This window comes from Elaeis guineensis, chromosome 2 (genome assembly GCF_000442705.2).
Source record: "Elaeis guineensis isolate ETL-2024a chromosome 2, EG11, whole genome shotgun sequence".
NCBI classification, from domain to species: Eukaryota; Viridiplantae; Streptophyta; class Magnoliopsida; order Arecales; family Arecaceae; genus Elaeis; species Elaeis guineensis.
Genome location: NC_025994.2, coordinates 69,605,445 through 69,625,043, shown reverse-complemented (window position 1 = coordinate 69,625,043; position 19,599 = coordinate 69,605,445). Strand labels below are relative to the sequence as shown.

General features: G+C 36.2%; 1 long non-coding RNA gene across 2 annotated transcripts; it reads right to left on the bottom strand.

The window, feature by feature from the left end:
• Nucleotides 1-9,192: 9,192 nt before the first annotated feature.
• On the bottom strand, nt 9,193-16,128 carry LOC105034851 (uncharacterized). Of its 2 annotated transcripts, XR_012138575.1 has the most exons (4): nt 15,857-16,128; nt 10,133-10,202; nt 9,762-9,995; nt 9,193-9,638 (listed from the first exon to the last, which is right to left on the bottom strand). It is a non-coding gene; the product is annotated as an uncharacterized lncRNA (long non-coding RNA). The 2 variants fall into 2 exon arrangements; XR_830244.4 differs by lacking the exon at nt 10,133-10,202.
• Between the last annotated feature and the right edge of the window lie 3,471 nt (nt 16,129-19,599).

Below are 19,599 nucleotides of genomic sequence, written 5' to 3'. Positions count from 1 at the left end.
ATAGTCTAATAAAACTATCGTACAAATATTACCTATCCTATCTTTTATTCCTCCTAAATCAAATAAGAGGAGAATCATTTTCATCCATGCTCTTCCTCATCTATTCTTCTTTTTTTATCTATTCTTCCTCTAATCCACTCTTCGTATCAAACAAAGGATAAAGATCAAACAAGAAGAGAATGTGAGAGGACTTCAAGGCATCCATAGATTAGGTTTAAGTGCTTGACCTATTAACCTCTGGTTTATTGCTTTTAATATTCAAATTTTTAATGTGATTTTACATCCAGATAAAATTTTTTATTTCTAGTTTGGCTTTGAGACTGTCTTCAGATGCATTACTAATATTGCTATAAAACTCATTCATTTTTGGATTCTAAACCATTTAATTTTAAGTAAATCCGGATTACCAATTCAATGGTGTAGGGTCTAGCTGGATCAAATGGGTCGGCACTCCAATCCATGGCCTCCATGCCTGCAACAGTCATGTCAATCCTAATCTTGAATTTCTAAAACAATCCAAGCAACTGACACATGCCCGGACCAGAATAGAGGATCAGGCTGCAAGGCTGCATGAGATCAAGGCGAGTGCACGGAACCAAAAAAAGTTAACCCAAATTGGGTTGTCGAAGTGATAAACTCCGGATGCTTGTGAGCAGGGAACAAGACAGACAACAACGTAGGGTATAAAAATTGCTAGGATGAACTGGAACCAAACAAGACAATCTCTAAATGCGGATAGGATTTTGCATTCTTTAAAGTTGCAAGAATAAAAGTAAAATATTTGCTGTTTACCAAAAAAAATAAAAAAATAAAAAATTTTCTCAATGTTATAATAATTTTTGATACAAGAAAATTAAGATAACAATAGCTAGAAAAATAATTCCAACCAGAATGTTGTACACAGTCCAATTCGGAACCATCCAACCAAAAACCATTTGGGCAATGGGTTGGGACAATGTATCAATCTCATATTGGAAGGGTCTACAGTAATACTGCAACCTAAGATGACAAAAGGGATCTCGGTGGCTGACTAGAATTGAACATGATATCTGGAGTTAGTAAATTTTTAGTACATCGAGGCTGCTGTGACTTAATTTTCCACTTCATTCCAAGGTATCCAAGTCGCTAGATTGAAGTAACTTCTATTTCCAAAGAATTCGCTTGCATGTCATGCAGGAGACAGCGACTCTTGCTAGGCTGAGTTTTCCAGGCTTTAAGTACTCTCTCTCCCTTTTTTTTTCTTTTTCCTACATACTCATTTCATGTTCTATTAGTGGTAAACTTGTGTTTAGGATTCGTCTCCTAGTGTTTGCTGATGAGATATAATAAATTTAATTAGGTATATATTTTTGAACTAGCTAGAGTTTGATCCAGTAGTTACACCCCTTAGCATAGCATGCAAAGATTCTGGTTTCATTCTATGGTGTTGAAAAATGGGTTTAATTAAGGCTGACGTTTGGCCTCTTTTGAGTCAAAATAAATATGATTTAATGTCATATTTATTGATAGATATTAATGAAATATATTCTCCTGCATATGAAGATTATTGTAATATCTTTACTTAATTAAAACTATTTATAAGTGAGTGAGAAATTGATCTCAAACTTTACAATCCCACATTGAAAGTTTATATATATCTTTTAAATTTTATATTGAAGTTAATTTGGTAATAGTTTTGGGCTCCAAGGGGTACCAGTTTTGTGGAAGAGGAGGACCTAAGCAAAGTGGGCCTGTGTGCTAAACACACGCACGCTATTTTACTGCAAAAGGTATAACTCTTCGAATGAAATAGTACTATCAAGAAAAATACCTGATCTAAAGTGTGCATCTTTTGGTTTAAATTTTAAATATTTGTGTCTTTTAAATATCCTTATGTTTCTATAAATAGGGGATTTGTCTCATTTACAATTCGCTGATTAATTCTTCTCCTTCTTTATTACTCTCAAATGTTTTACTTTTTATACTTGAGAAAACTCTAATCTGAGAGAGTAAAGCATTTGAGTTCGTAATACTTATTGTTTGAAGTGCTTCTACAATAAAGGAAGATCGTTGTATCCTAAGAGACGATTGCAAAGAGACCATGAGACTGTGCCGGACAAATTTCGTCTTAAAGAGAAAGAACCAAGTTTTTGACTTGATCTACTCATTCCTAAAGGGTTGTTCGTTGGGTTGATTTATTGATTGCATAAAGGCTTATTCTTGAACATAGGAATCCAAATATATTTATAATATTCAGTTTATGCTACTGATTTATTATAATTATTTTGTTTGTTGCATAATATAAATATTTATATCAACACATATATTATATATCATTAAAACAACAATAATAATCTTAAGATGAAATTTCTAATTGTGGTTATAATTTTGATTTGGTGCAAGCATATATTTATTGTTTGTGTTGAATAATTTATAGTTTATTTATTATTTTATATTTGGTTTATGTAGTAATGGCAACTGATATCGCTTCTTTGAGTATTGCACAAGCAGTGAAGGTGATACCACCACCTACTGTTGTTCATGGTGAAAAATCTAAAAAGTTTAGTGGGACTAATTTCAAGAGATGGCAACAAAAGATGTTATTTTACCTCACCACTTTGAACTTGGCAAATTCTTGACTGAAGATGCTCCTGTTTGAATAAGGAAGAAATCGATGCAACTATTGTAGCAACGATTGAAGTATGGAAGCATGCAGATTTTCTTTGCAAGAATTACATTCTGAATGGATTGGATAATACTTTATATAATGTGTATAGTCTCTTAAGACTGCAAAGGAGTTATGGGATTCTTTGGATAAGAAATACAAGGCAGAAGATGCTGGTTTGAAAAATTTTGTAGTTGGCAGATTTTTAGACTACAAAATGATTGATGCAAAAACTGTCATAAGCTAAGTTCAAGAGCTTCAACTCATTCTACATGAGATTCATGCTGAGAATATGAGTCTTAGTGAATCATTCCAAGTGGCATCAACTATTGAAAAATTGCCACCATCTTAAAAGGATTTTAAGAATTATTTAAAGCATAAGCATAAGGAAATGAGGCTTGAAGATTTAATTGTGAGGCAAAGGATTGAAGAGGACAATAGAATGTCTGAAAAGAAAATTGGAAGTCAATCCATGGTTTTCAAGGCTAACGTGGTGGAACAAGTGGAGAAAACCAATAAAAAATGGAAGTCATCTGGAAATAATAATAAAAAAGATTCCAAGAAGTTCAATGGAAAGTGCTTCATATCTAACAAACTTGGGCATCGAGCCAAAGATTGTTGCCATAGAAACAATCAAAGAAACTTCAATAAAAGGAAGATCGATTAAGCCAATATGACTGAAGTAGAGAATCTGTCTGAAGATATCTTTGAGATGAACCTGTCAGCCATCATATCTGAGTGAATTTAGTCAACAATCCAAAACAATGGTGGATTGATACTGGAGCTACTAGACATATGTGTTCTGATAAAAATATATTTTCTACTTATCAAGAAGTGATTAATGGAGAATAATTATTTATAGAAAATTCACCTATAGCCAAGGTTCAAGGTCAAGGGAAGATCGTATTAAAGATGACTTCTGAAAAGGAACTCACTCTCAATAATATGTTACATGTACCTGACATTCGAAAGAATTTGGTGTCTGGATCGTTTTAAGCAAGAATGGGTTTAAGTTGGTTTTTGAGTCTGATAAGTTTGTACTTACTAAGAATGAGATGTATATTGGGAAAGGGTATCTTTGTGACAGGTTATTCAAAATGAATGTAATGACTCTTGTACCCAAAGTTAACCACATGAATAATAATAATAATAATTCTTCTGCTTATATTCTTGAGTCATGTGATGATTGGCATGGTAGATTAGGACATGCGAATTTTAAACCTATGAAAAAATTAGTTGACTTAGATTTAATATCCAAAATTAAGTTTGATAAAAATCATAAATGTGAAATATATGTTGAATCTAAGTTTACTAGAACTTCATTCCAATCATTGGAAAGAAGTACTGAACCTCTAGAGTTAGTCCATACTGACATATGTGACTTAAAGTTTGTGCAAACTAAAGGTTGTAGAAAGTACTTTATTACTTTCATTGATGATTGCACAAGGTATTGCTATGTTTATTTGCTACAAAGCAAAGGTGAAGCTCTTGAAATGTTTAAGCATTACAAGAATGAGGTTGAAAATCAACTAATCAGAAAAATCAAGGTAATAAGAAGTGATAGAGATGGAGAATATGAATCACCTTTTGGTAAATTTTATTCTCAATATAGTATTATTTATCAAATCACTGCTCCTTATTCACCTCAACAAAATGGTATTGCTGAACGCAAGAATCAAACCTCGAAGGAAATGATGAATGTTATGTTGATAAATTCTGAGCACCTCAAAATTTATGGGGGGGGCCAATATTATCTGCTAATTATATACTTAATAAATTACCTCACAAAAAGCTAGAAAAGACACCATATGAATTATGGAAAAATTGAAGACCTTCTTATATATATTTAAAAGTATGGGGGTACCTAGCTAAAGTAGCAGTTTCTGATCCTAAAAAGGTTAAAATAGGGCCGAAAATAGTTGATTGCATTTTTATTGGATACGCTTAAATAGTAACGCATTCCTGATATACATGTGAATACAATTATGGAATCAAGGAATGCTATATTTTTTGAAAATGTATTTTCTTGCAAGATGGCACAAGAAGTTCATTCTCTTAAAAGGTCTAATGATGCAATTGATAATAATCATCAAAATATGGATGAAGGGTCTACAGGAAGTAATAATGAAAAAGAATTGAGATGAAATAAAAGGGCAAAAATGTCCAAATCTTCGGTCCAGATTTTCTAACTTTGTTAGAAAATGAGCCTCAAAGCTTTAAGGAAGCAATGTCATATCTAGAAGCACCATTTTGGAAAGAGGCTGCTAATAGTGAAATAGATTCCATCATGCAAAATCATACATGAGAATTGATAGATCTTCCTCCTGAAAGTAAACCATTAGGTTGTAAATGAATTTTCAAAAGAAAAATGAAAGCTAATAGATTTATAGACAAATATACGACAAGACTTGTTGTCAAAGGTTATAAACAACAAGGAGTAGATTATTTTGATACATATTCATCGGTTACAAGGATAACATCCATTCGTATGTTAATAGCTATTGCTGCTGTTAATAATCTCGAAATACATTAAATGGATGTTAAGACTGTATTTTTAAATGGTGACTTAAATAAAAAAATTTATATGAAACAATCTAAAGGATTTGTTGTTCTTGGACAAGAGAAAAAAGTATGTAAGCTTGTTAAATCATTATATAGTTTAACAAGCTCCTAAACAATGGCATAAAAAATTTGATAATATAATGTTATCAAATGGATTTAAAATCAATGAACGTGATAAATGTGTTTATGTTAAGAACACTGAAAAAGATTATGTCATTGTTTATCTCTATATGGATGATATGTTGATCATGGGCAGTAATAAGGATATTGGTAAGATTACCAAAAAAATGTTAACAAGCAAGTTTGACATAAAAGATTTAGGTGTTGCAGATGTCATATTAGAAATTAAAATTTCTAAGATATCTAAAGGTTTAATATTGTCTCAATCTCATTATATTAAGAAAATTTTAGAGAAATCTAATGAAGGAGATAATAGTATTATGAAAACACCTATAGATGTTAATATACATCTATCTAAGAATAATGGCAAGGAAATAAATCAACTTGAATATTCTTGAATAATTGGTAGTCTAATGTATATCATGAATTGCACTAGGCCTGATATTGCCTATGCAATTAGCAAATTAAGTAGATTTATAAGTAATCCTGGAATAGATCACTGAAAAGCCATAATGAGAGTTCTCAAATATTTGAGATATACTTAATATTATGGATTACATTATACAAGATATCCGACTATTCTTGAAGGTTATAATGATGTAAATTGGATATCTAATTCTAGAGATTTTAAATCTACTAGTGGATATGTCTTCACACTTGGAGGTGTAGCCGTGTCTTGAAAATCTTCTAAACAAACTTGTATAGTTAGATTTACTATAGAATCAGAATTTATAGCTTTAGATAAAGCTGGAGAGGAAGCTGAATGGCCTAAAAATTTTTTAGAAGATATTCCAAGTTGGCAAAAACCTGTGCCAGCTATTTGCATATATTGTGATAGCCAATCTGCAATTGGTATAGCACAAAGTAGTATATATAGTGGTAAGTCTAGACATATTCATCGTAGACACAATATCATAAAACAATTGCTCTCAAATGGAGTTATTTCTATTGATTATGTAAAGTCAAAGAATATTATTGCGGATCCGCTTACCAAAGGTTTAACAAGAGAACAAGTGTATATTTCATCGAGGGGAAAGGGACTGAAGCTTATATCTAAATAAAGAGTTCTACAATGGCAACCCAACCTAGCTAATTGGAGATCCCAAGATCTAGGTTCAAAGGGACAATCGAATTATGTGCAACTCTAAATAAGCACTTAGGAGATAGATACTATTACCTATTCCTATGATGAAGCAGTGCTGCCTATAGCATAATTTAGGATAAAGCTTTGCTTTTAATGATTCTTATATCTTGGATAACTAAGTGGAGTATAGCAGGATACTCTTAATAAGATATTACCTATATGAGTGTGAAATGTGGCCATTTTTATGAGAATTTAAAAGGCTTAATTTTCTAGAACGCTCGTGAAACCAGAAGTTGTTCAAGGCCAAAATGAACACAACCGTGAGAACTAAAGATGTTTTGAAAAGGGACTACGTGATTCCATTATCTTGATTTATATAAAAGGCTGAGCAATTCAAGACATCATGTTCACTGGTTAGCCGAGTAAATCTGATAGTTTTCACTAAGGAAAGTTCCAAACCAAAAGCTATTTATCTTGATGTAGTAACTTTGCATTATACTCTCTCAATAGTCATGTGAGTTATATGTCTTCATCTGCATGCTAATCAGACAATTTTCATTCATATGGGGGATTGTTGAAAAATGGGTTTAATTAAGGCTAACATTTTGGCTTCCTTTAAGTCAAAATAAATATGATTAAATGTCATATTTATTGATAGATATTAATGAAATGTATTCTCTTATACATGGAGATTATTGTAATATCTCTACTTAATTAAAACCATTTATAAGTGAATGAGAAATTGATCTCAAACTTTGTAATCTCACATTGGAAGTTTATATATGTCCTTTAAATTTTAGATTGAAGTTAATTTGGTAATGGGTTTGGCCCCAAGGGATACCCAATTCTGTAGAAGAGGGAGGACCTAAGCAAAGTGGGCCTGTGTGCTAAACACACACACATTATTTTGCTGCAAAAGGTATAACTCTTCAAACGAAACAGTGCTATCAAGGGATATGTCTGATCTAAAATATACATTTCTCTACAAGAAATAAGATAATTAGCTATGCAAAAAAAAATGTAGCTAAATATCTAAAAGCATCACAAAAGGCAACTACAGACATAAAATACATCGGCAAAAGGGGAATCATCGATTTCATTTACCAACATTTATTTTTTCTTGTCAGCAAATGTTAACTTTTACCGATGCTTATAAAAAGCATCATTGATTATTTACCTATGCATGAAAAAAGCATTGACAAAGTTTTTTTAGCAATGCAAAAGTAGTATCGAAAATAGTCAATTTATCTATGCTTAAAAAGCAAGGCAAATATGTTTACCTATGCTAAAATAAGTATTGCAAAAAGTTCATTTTTTATGATGCAAAATATTCGTCAAAAAAAAATAATTATTGATGCTAACTAAGCATCTCCAAAAGTCTAAATTTTGCGACGCTAATTTTACGTTGAGAAAAATTATTTGCAATGCTAATTAAGCATCAGTAAATATTTCATAGCATTGCCAAAGGACGTGCTGGAAAGTCGGGATGTGCCGGAGTTTCACATCACTAAAGAACTTTACCTATGCTTATTTTGCATTGCTAATTGGCTTATTTGGTGGTGCAAAATAAGTGTAGATGAATCTCTTTAGTGATGCTAATTAGCGTCGGTAAATATCATTAGCATAACTAATGGTGGCACATCCGACACCCTGGCACACCCTTTGGTAGCGCTATGGATTATTTACCGACGCTAATTAGCATCATCAAAAAAATTTATCTATGCTTGTTTTGCATCGCTAATTATCTTTTTAATCTAAAAAAGAAATTGATTGCTTTCATGCCAATTTTTTATAATTTTTTTTATATATCTGTAGACAAATAAACATATACGATATGTACACTATCTTCTTCATTTACACATATGTCAGAATCAAATTCATTTTACTTTAACAATGATATAATCTATATATATATATATAGCAAAATATTGTGTTAATTTTTACAACCACACAGAAAGCAAAATATATATATATATACAACCGTATAAACAAGTATACATACAAATATAAATATATACATCTATACAAAATTAAACTCTACATGCCAAGCAGTATCACAAACCTGCAATAGATTAAAAAATATAAAAAATTAAGTTAACACACTAATTATTTACTAAATGATGAAAATATATAGATTAAAAATAATATAAAATGATATCGATCGCAGGACACCCATCATTATCATCGACAAAGTCATGATCATAGGCATCAGTGAGGACGTCGGGGGTTGGTGGGGGAGGTATGTGACTATATAACTCATCGAGCTTCATCTCAAATACTTCAAGTTGGAACATAAGTCGAGAATTGGCGCGCTGTGGGACCACTATCTCCTCATCATATCTACAGCGCTCCTCCTCATGTCTCCTCTCCGCCTCACGCAAACGAGCATCACAAGAAATATGTGATGCTCTAGAGGAGCTGGAGGCCACAACCGCATATCCCAACCCCGTAATATAACTAGATCTCCTATCAAGTAGCTCATCACAAATATCGTCATCTATGGGTGGGGTGGAGCCCTCAGCGGTGGATTGAGATCATATATGCATCATCCAGTCCCAATTAAAGAAAAAAATAAATATAATCAAAAGTTTGAACTTCATAATGAAATTGAAACATAGAACTTAATCAATTAATACTTATATGTCTCTCCTTAGTCCCAAGAAGCCACTTCCCCATCGCCCGATGATGGGTCTTCTGATGGGGACTTCAATCCACCCCGCCAGCTGTCCTGCCTCGATGTTCCTCTAAAATTTATAAATGTAGGTGCACAAACACATACATATTCTAAAAAATCATTAGAAATGTATGTATATACATTTATCAGCCCATACTGAGCTGCGCAAATGACTTTGATCTGCCATAATGCATCATCATAAGTCTCGATCGGTTCTTTGTATTCTTTTCACAAAAGACCTAATAAGTAAATACATTCAAGAAAGGAGTGAACATATTACGATACCACATCAATTTAATAATTCATATTTTTATTATATATAATAGTTATACTCGATATGCAGGATCCTCGTACTTGTTGCAGAGCAAATCCCAATCAAGGCATGAAATATTCTTGTGGGGTGTCTCACGTACCGCTGCCGCCCCACGTGCATTGAAGACCTCCTTCCAGTGGCTATGGAGCTCATATCTAAACTCCTTAAGCAACCTCCCCATATGCCTAACGATAGCCTCCTGCACGCACTGTGTATCAATCTCCTCGATATCAAAGTCATGCTGCACAAATAATGTACAATATATGAGATTTAAAAAAATAAAAATTAAGTAATTATCAAATTAAATATAAAATAAATAGAAAGATCTGTATTTAAAAATATAACATAATTTATATTTAGTTACCTATAAATGATCGAGAAGGATCTACTTCTGTGGCTTCGTAATTCTCTACCAGTCGAACATCATCAAGAGAGTGTACATTCAGACAATAATGCCAATCTCACCATGTATGGATCCCTGATGTGGCGCTCAAATGGTAGAATATATCTCGATGGGATGACAACCCTCAACCTCTTCCCAAGATGTGCCCTCCTCCACTCGTCTAACTTCTCATTTCTGGCGGCTCCATGAGTCTACCTAATGATAGTATCAGCCGCAGCAAAATAAAAGCTTAAAATTAATTTTTTATGCATGATAAAAATTTGAAGTAAATTAAATACAAAAAACTATAATATGTAAAATAAATCTGTCATGGTAGGAGATGATGTGCCTGCCTCGATAGACTACTACTGAGATGAAAAGGTACCAACACTCTGTGTGGGTCCTCCCTATCAGATCGTCCTCCTGATGGCATAGCTTAAAATCAATTATTTATACATGATAAAAATTTAAAAATAAATTAAATATAAAAAATTATAATATGTAAAATCAATCTGTCATGGCAGATGATGTGCTTGTCTCAGGATGATGTGACTGCTGTTGAGATGGAGATGACCAACATCTCTGTATGGCCCCCTCATCGGATCATCCTCTTGATAGCATAGCTTAAAATTAGTTATTTATATATGATAAAAAATTAAAATAAATTAAATATAAATAATTATAATATATAAAATCAACATGTCATGACAGGAGATGATGTGCCTGCCTCAAGATGATGTGACTGCTATTGAGATGGAGACGTATCAACATCTCCATGTGAGCCCCCCTACATGATCGACCTCTTGGTGGCATGCATGTTTCAAACAATATATTAGAAACGATATAATATAGATAAAAATTACATCAATACTAAATGATATATGAAATATAAGATATACGAGTTTTTTTTGAAAAATTATATATTATTATTCAATGTCTGTATCTTCATCAGGAGGATTATCAACATCTTCATCATCATAATCCACCAACGTATAACGTTTCCTGTCATTATTTATGAAGTTGTCATTGTTGTCATCATCATCCTCCGACACGTTCAGATTTAATTCACTAACATCAATATTATCAAATTGCACGTCATCCCTAATCAGAGGAGATATGCTTCTAATGTCGGCACTGGACTATCCCAAGTTATCTGTATTTTATTCCTCGTGAAAGAAATCCTCATTTGTTTCTATCTCAGAATGAACATATATGTCATAAATACCTTTTGGTGCAATCCTTTGCACAACATGCCATTCATCCTTTGTACAACATGCCATTCATCCTTATATCTCGTATCATTTAAATATATTACTTGCTTTGCCTAACTAGCGAGTACGAAAAGATCAGATTGGTACCATATTTTTGCAAAATTGATGCTTGTGAAGTATATATCTTTATGAATACCAATCTTATTATTGCTGATATCCCATCATTGGCATTTAAACAGGTAAATAAATTATTTTGACCCATATCTTAACTGTATAATATCTGTTAGAATACCATAATATTCAATCTCATTATCTCTGTCGGTTTCCAATATCAAAATTTTATTATTTTGAGTCTGCCTCTGTATATCAAGATCTCTTGTATGAAATCTCATACCATCAATAATATATGAGCTATAACATGAAACCCTAAGATCGAGGTGGCATGCCAAATTATATAGTTCCTCGATTGCACCATCTTCTTTATTATGATACATTAACATCATCTACAATAATATACATATAAGTTACGATAAATCATCTATACATAATATATACAATAAAAAGTTGAATAAAATTGCTATAGTGCTTACACATTGTCTGAACGAAGTTACGAACTTCCTTCGATGTCATCCTTCGATATCTCTATTATTTTATCACAATAATATGTCTCTATACTCTCTACAATAAATACATACTTATTATTTATTTTATCTCATAAAAAATATATAATGTTGATTATGTAAAACTATTTACCGCATAAAATGACAGATTTCTTCATAATTTTTTAGTATATAGAAATATGCCATATCGCACTCTTCTATGTCCATATATTTGTATTTTCTTCCATTAATGGAACGAACATTAATCTTGAAAATAGATAATATAGATTCAATGTTGGTCCACTCCCTATCTATATTGCGTTCTTCATGATTGAATCGTGTTTCTATATCATCGAGGTATATCAAATAGAATGTAAGACACTCTGTGAATATATATGCTTCTGCAATTGATCCTTCTAGACGTGCCCTATTTCGCACATATTATTTCAACTTATACAAGAATCTGCACATATAAAATGATAAAAATAAATATAAAATATACGTAATTAGAATTATAATGATTGTAAACTAAGTAAAAAATTAATTTTTTTGTAAAATTATTATTTTCAACATAATACATCCATCGATACTGAACTGGTCTGGCAAGCAAAGCCTTCCTTGGAAGGTAAACTGCTAAGTGTATCGTAATATCAAAAATGAGGATAAAATTTTTTTTTCGAGCTTACACAAAATTAGGACAATGTCTGATTGAAGCTTCTGAAGTATATCACCTTGGAGTTTCCAACAACATAATTTTCGAAAGAAAATACCTAATTCAATAAGTACATTCTGTGCCTCTAGGATTGAGAAGCCATGCATCACAATGAATATAAAATGCTGCATCATAATATGAGAGTCGTGACTCTTCATATCCAAGATACTATCATCTTTCAAGTTCACACATCTTGAAATATTGGAGGTAAAATCATCAGAAAATTTTACGATTTTTAAACACTCACAAAATCTTTTTTTCTCATCTCCGTGCAATGTATAACTTGCAATTGGTATTAAAAATTTTTCACCATCAGGAGGTACCAAATGCAACTCTTGCCATAATCCCATTATTTCTAGGTCTAGCCGAGAATTTGGATTATCTTTTGTTTTTCTCTTGATGTTAAAAAATATCTCAATAATATTATCACAAATATTCTTCTCAATGTGTATAACATCCAAGTTATGATCATGTAGAAGATGTTGCTAATAAGATAATTCAAAAAATATGCTCCATTTCATCCAGTTCAACTCTGATTCATTACGCTTTCGCTTGCGACTCCCAAAAATTTTACCGAATTTGACACTGCCAAGTGCCTCTAATTATACCAATATGTCATGTCTGCTTATCACACAAGGTGGCCCATACATCTCTGACTTTCTATTAAAGCATCGATTCTAATGGATTTTTCAAGAATAATTATATGGTAAAAATTGATGATGACACATATAAGCAATGTTCTTTCCATACTTCTGTCTAACAAAATAGCTATCATCGTTGCAAATTAGACATGTCAAATATCTTTTTATACTCCATTCAGATAGGTTGCCATATGTCGAAAAATTATTACTTGTCCATATTATCATCGGATGCAATCAAAAAAATTTTTATTGATTGAATCATATGTTACAATATCAATCTCCCAAAGTTCTCTCAATTCATTGATTAAGGATTACAGATAAATATCTATCTCATTACCAAGAGCTGCAGGTCCAAGAATAAGCAATAATAAAAATATAAATGGTCTTTTATGTATTTTCATGGTGCAACATTATACGGCATTAGCATAACCGGTCACATACTGTAAACATTGCTCATGGTCTGGAATGGATTGAAATCATCAGATGCTAGACTAAAATGAATGTTGCGTGGTTTACTAGCAAAATGAAGATATTGTTGGTCAAATTTTCTCCAAACTATGAAGTCAGCTCGATGACTAATGATGTTATCCTCAGAAATTCTCATCTCATAATACCATCTCATCACCTCGACGGTCGTCGATGACTAATAAAGTTTCTAAAGTCTTGGTGTTAATAGAAAGTATCTCAAAACCCTGTGAAACTACTTCTTACCTCTTTCAAAATCTTCAACATACCTTGACTCACCATATTCTGGACAATAATCTACGTGTTGATGCTCTTTATAAAATAATGCACAATCATTCTTACATGTATGTATCGATGTATAATCCAATCCAAGTTCATGCATATATTTTTTTATCTCTGAATATGATTTTGAAAGTTTTTCACCATCCAATAATACTTCCTTGATTAAGTTCAATATATATTCAAAGGATTTTTGACCCCAACCAAACATGATTTTACGGTGGAGAAGCTTTATCAAGTACTTAAGGTTCAAAAACTTCTTACAATTTAGATACAAGCTCTTTCTTTCAATTCATCCTCTTGTGCAAGGAATCAGAAAGCTACTCTGCTTGAGTCATCAGAGGAGCTATTCCTACATTTGTTGACTCTTGAGCTTCACACAAACACAATGGCGAAATGGCTCCTTGACATCTCTCATGAGTTTTTCAAAATGTCCATCATTTGTATTATCCATACTGTCAGGAAAGTTGTCATGAGTATTTTTATCAGGTACAAAATTATCTCCATATTGAGTAGCATGTGCCCCTTCATATAAATCATCTAACATATCATTGATACCAATTGATCTAGACAGTTGACCTACACATTGGTCTCTTATATTAGTAGGTCTACATTCTCTATGCAAATCCCAAATAGTATACTTTGGATCCATACCCCAATTCAACAAATGTTCCAATACTGCATCTGTAGGCTGAAAGTAGTTGTTGTGACATCTCTAACAATGACATTTGATTCTATTGAGATCATCAATTTTCTCTCGTACAAATCTTATAAAATCTCTAACATCTTGTCGGTATTTACGTAAGATGATAAAGCGAGCATTCATCCAACTCTTATCGATATTTTTCATCTATCCATGAGAAATATTTATTATTAAAGTATGTATTATAAAAAAAATTTAAAAATGCACGATCCTATCCATTTTAAGTCATTACTAACGAATGTGGTCCTATCCCTTTCAAAAAAGCAACAATATTATTATTGTTATTACTTGATATTTTATCTCATTATTGTAGAAATTTGATAGCATCTTCTATTAGTTCTCTAAGTATACAATATGAATACGGTGCCCATGCACTCTGTCCAATATATACCTAGAGTATAAAGGAGAGATAACTGCTGAATACCAAATAACAAAATAAAATATCAATTATTAACAATAATAAGATTAAAATTTTTCCAAACTGTCTAAAATTAGGACATCTAAAAGTCGGCCAATATATGAACTACTCTTGAACGGGAATCTAAAGTTCAATGCAAGTTAACTATTTTCTCTGAACATACATATAAGGATAGATTCTTAATTTATCAAAAAAAAGATAACTCTATATTAAAATTTTTCTACAAAAAATTTGATAGGATTTCTTTAAATTATAGATGTTTCTCGTATTAAATTATAATAAATAAAATATATAATATATATATAAAATATTTAAATTATAACAAGCAAAAATAATATACATTGTATCAATGGAATAATTAAATTAAATATTTTAAAAAATTATAATCAAATTAAAAACTTCACCAAAGACTAAACAGCAGTATAAAAAATTTTACAATAAATTTCACAATAAAAATTAAACTATAAATAATTAAGGATTGAGATCAAATATTATAGGAGCTAAAATGCAAAATACCATATAACCCGAAAATCAGGTCTGACGGTCGGTGGGAGATCGACCGCCATCCTCTCTGTGGCCATTTGGGCTGCCGGCCCCAATCCGCCACCCATGAAGGAGGAGGGCACACGGCATGAAGGAGGAGTCGGCGGCCTCTTTTTTTTTTTTTATATTGGTTCTTGTTTGGAGACAAGGGAAGATAAGGGGGGAAGCCACGGTCGGATCACCGCCTCTTGCCTGGATCACCGCCGCCTCTCCGGATGGTGGTCGAAAAAAATTCGTAAGGAGAACGAGGAGGGGGGAGGAGAACACGATGGCTAGAAGGACCGTCAGTCCTCTTGATCGGGAGGAAGGGGAAAATTGGGCTTTGTAGGATGCATCCCCGATCGGCATCCTCCGTCTATGGAGCCAAAAAAAAAAATGAAGAGGACTCCCTCGTCCACCACTGCACCCCGCCCCACACCCCCCCCCCCCACCGGCGTCCACCGTCCACGACCACGTTCCCTACGACCGACCCCCTCTAGTTCAATCTATGTGGGAAAAGGTCTTACCTTTGAAGCAGAGTAGAGCGATTTTGCCACCAGCGCATGGGGTGGAGTCGGAGCACAGTAGCGATCGGCAGCGGCAGCAGGGGTGGCGGCCGCGGTGGTGAGGATTGACGGTGAGAGAGGGAGGATGGAGTGAGAGAGCCGAGGAGAGGGAAGGAGAGAGGGAAAGCAGAGGTGGGAGATGCGTTCGGTGGGGAAAGGAGGAAGAAATAGGAGGCGTGAAGGATTCGGTGGGAGTGGGTTCGACGGGAGATGAAAACAGAAGAGAAAAAGGGTTTCGGTGGGGAAAAGGATTTCGACGATGCTGATATAGTATTGCTTTTTTTTTTTTTTTTTATAAATTATTTATCGATTTAAAATTTATATAGATAAACAGGATAATTATGTACGCAAACTCCGTGCGTTGGCAAATGATATAGGCAATATTTGCATAAATAAATAATATTTTTTTATTTTTTTAATTATTATTAATATTAAATTTATATAGATAAAATATTTACCGGCATAGGTAAATAGGATATTTACCTACGCATCGGTACTTCACCTTTGATCTATGCAAAAATTATGATGGTAAATATTTTTTTATTTTTTATTTTTTATAAAATATTTATTTTTTCCAACCCTAAACAGGAGTGGAGGATATAGAGACTGTCTCAAGCAAGTTGAGTGGGGGATAGGTGGCGTGTGGTGTGGAGCTAGGCAAAGCAAAGTAGAGGGAGAGCAGAGGCAGCGGCGGTGATAGTAGTGGGATACAAAAATTATCTCAAGTAAGCTAAATTTTTTTTTTCTATTTTTCTCTGAATATGATATAATTTTAAAATTTAAAATCCATATTCACCATTCATTATCTAAATAATTATCGTTAGAGTATCATCACAAAAAATCGTCTCGATCCGATAGCCCTAACTATGTCAATCAATAAAATTTGATTTCGACGGTCACAAATGACCGCATAATAATTTGATAGATAGAGATCATGGATAGATTCAAAAATCTACAACGATGATCTCGATGAAATTTATAGCACACTATTAAAATTTTACTTTCATCAGACATCATTATCATAATCAATTTAGTACGGAATGATTTCAATCATTAAATAAAAAATGAGTGATCAAAAGGTCAAATGACATCCGATTAAGATAATTTTTTAGACTAATGATCTTTGTTACTGTTGGGTATAAAATACCCCCAGCCGAAGTTCGTGACAGGAATGACCCTCTGGGATTCTACCGACTTCGACCTTCGACGACATCTCTCCGAACCACTCTGACGGCGAGCCTCCGCACACTCCCAAGTTTTGCCGACGGATAAGCCCCCACCAGCGTCGACCGGATTCTTCGCGACGGACGGACTCCACCCAAGTTTCCACGATGATCGACCACCTTTTAGACCTCGTCCGGACTCCTACGGGAGCCAGACTTCGCCCCCGATGTCAATTGTAGGTAGACTTCGCCCGGACTCCTACGGGAGCCGGATCTCGTCCCCGACTCCGGCTGCAGGTAGACTTTGTCCGGACTCCTATGGGAGCCGGACTTCGCCCCACGTCAATTGCAGGTAGACTTCGCTCGGACTCCTACAGGAGCCGGACCTCGTCCCCGACTCCGGCTGTAGGAAGACTTCGTTCGGGCCCCTACGGGAGCTGGACTTCATCCCCGACCCCGGTGCAGGAGGACTTCGTCCGGACTCCTACGGGAGCCGAACTTCGCCCCCGACTTCAATTGCAGGTAGACTTCGTCCGGACTCCTACGGGAGCCGGACTTCGCCCCTGACTTCAATTGCAGGTAGACTTCGTCCGGACTCCTACGGGAGTCGGACTTCGTCTCCGACTCCGGCGTAGGTAGACTTCGTCCGGACTCCTACGGGAGCCGGACTTCGCCCCGACGTCAATTGCAGGTAGACTTCGCCCGGACTCCTACGGGAGCCGGACCTATCCCCGACTCCGGCTGCAGGAAGACTTCGTCCGGGCCCCTACAGGAGCCAGACTTCATCCCCGACCCCGGCTGCAGGAGGACTTCGTCCGGACTCCTACGGGAGCTGGACTTCGCCCCCGACTTCAATTGCAGGTAGACTTCGTCCGGACTCCTACGGGAGCCGACTTCACCCCCGACTTCAATCGCAGGTAGACTTCGCCCGGACTCCTACGGGAGCCGGACTTCGTCCCCGACTCCGGCTGCAGGTAGACTTCGTCCGGACTCCTATGGGAGCCGGACTTCGCCCCCGACTTCAATTGCAGGTAGACTTCGTCCGGACACCTACGGGAGCCAGACTTCGCCCCCGACTTCAATTGCAATAGACTTTGCCTGGACTCCTATGGGAGCCGGACTTCGTCCCCGACTCTGGCTGCAGGTAGATTTCGTCCGGACTCCTAGGGAGCCGGACTTCACCCCCGACGTCAATTGCAGGTAGACTTCGCCCGGACTCCTACGGGAGCCGGACCTCGTCCCCGACTCCGGCTGCAGGAAGACTTCGTCCGGACTCCTACGGGAGCCGGACTTCGTCCCCGACTCCGGCTGCAGGAGGACTTCGTCCGGACTCCTATGGGAGCCGACTTCGCCCCCAACTTCAATTGCAGGTAGACTTCGCCCGGACTCCTACAGAAGCCAGACTTCGTCCTCGACTTCGACTGCAGGAAGACTTCGTCTGGACTCCTACGGGAGCCGGACTCCGAGCTCCTACTGCAAGCGATCCACTCTGAGTTTCCGCTACAAACGATCTACTTCAAATTTCTACCGCGAGCGGTCCGTGCCGAATTCCCACCGTAAGCCTTCGCTCAAGCTTCCATTATGGATGAATTCCCTTGGATTTCTGTTGCAGACAGGCCTTGGCCGAGACTCCTCGACAAATGATTCCCATCCGGGCTTCTACGGAGATCGGACTCCATCCGAACTTCGACCGACAGGCCTGGACCCCCTGGCAGGCCGCAGTAACGGCCACGACTCTGCTCCACTTCTGCAGTAGATTCCGTGCGGCTCCATCACCCCCTGGTAGGCCGCAGTAACGGCCACGACTCTGCTCCACTTCCTGCGATGGATTCAGTGCGGCTCCATCACTCCCTGACAGACCACAATAATGGCCACGATTCTGCTCCACTTCCTGCGACGGATACCGCATGGTTCCTCCACCCTCTGGCAAGTCGCGACAACGAACGCCACTCCACTCCCCGCAACAGACTCCACGTGGCATGTCCCGGTGATGGCCACGAGTCCACTCCACTACTCTTCGCAACAAACTCCTCCTGACCCTGAGCAGCCCACTGCCAGACGGTTACAAACATCGCTATCAGTCTGTTGCCCCCTCCGCCTATAAAAGGGGGACCCCAGTACATTATTCTCTAAGCTCTAATTTCTATCCCAAAACTCTACTAAAATTTTCATTTGAGCACTCCATTCTTGTTGAGGTAGAGAACTGACTTGAGCGTCGGAGGGTCTTGCCGGAGCAACCCCAACTCCGGTTTAAACTTCCTTTGCAGGTCCCGACGGCGACCGTGACTCCCTCGACTCCAGCTTCTCTGACGCAGGCGAATTTTTGCACCAACAGGATTGGCGCTAGAGGAAGGGGCTGTGCCTTCACAGTACCCTTGTTCTTAAAGGAGCGCTCAACGGGACCGCCTTCGGTCATCTTTTCCGACGTCCTCTCCTCCTTCCCCCACTAGATCTTCGCCCAATGCCTCCCCCCAAAGCATCCACGTGGCGATCTACGGCCTCCGCGGTCAGATCTCAGGCTCCGGCCTCACCCCAGTTTTC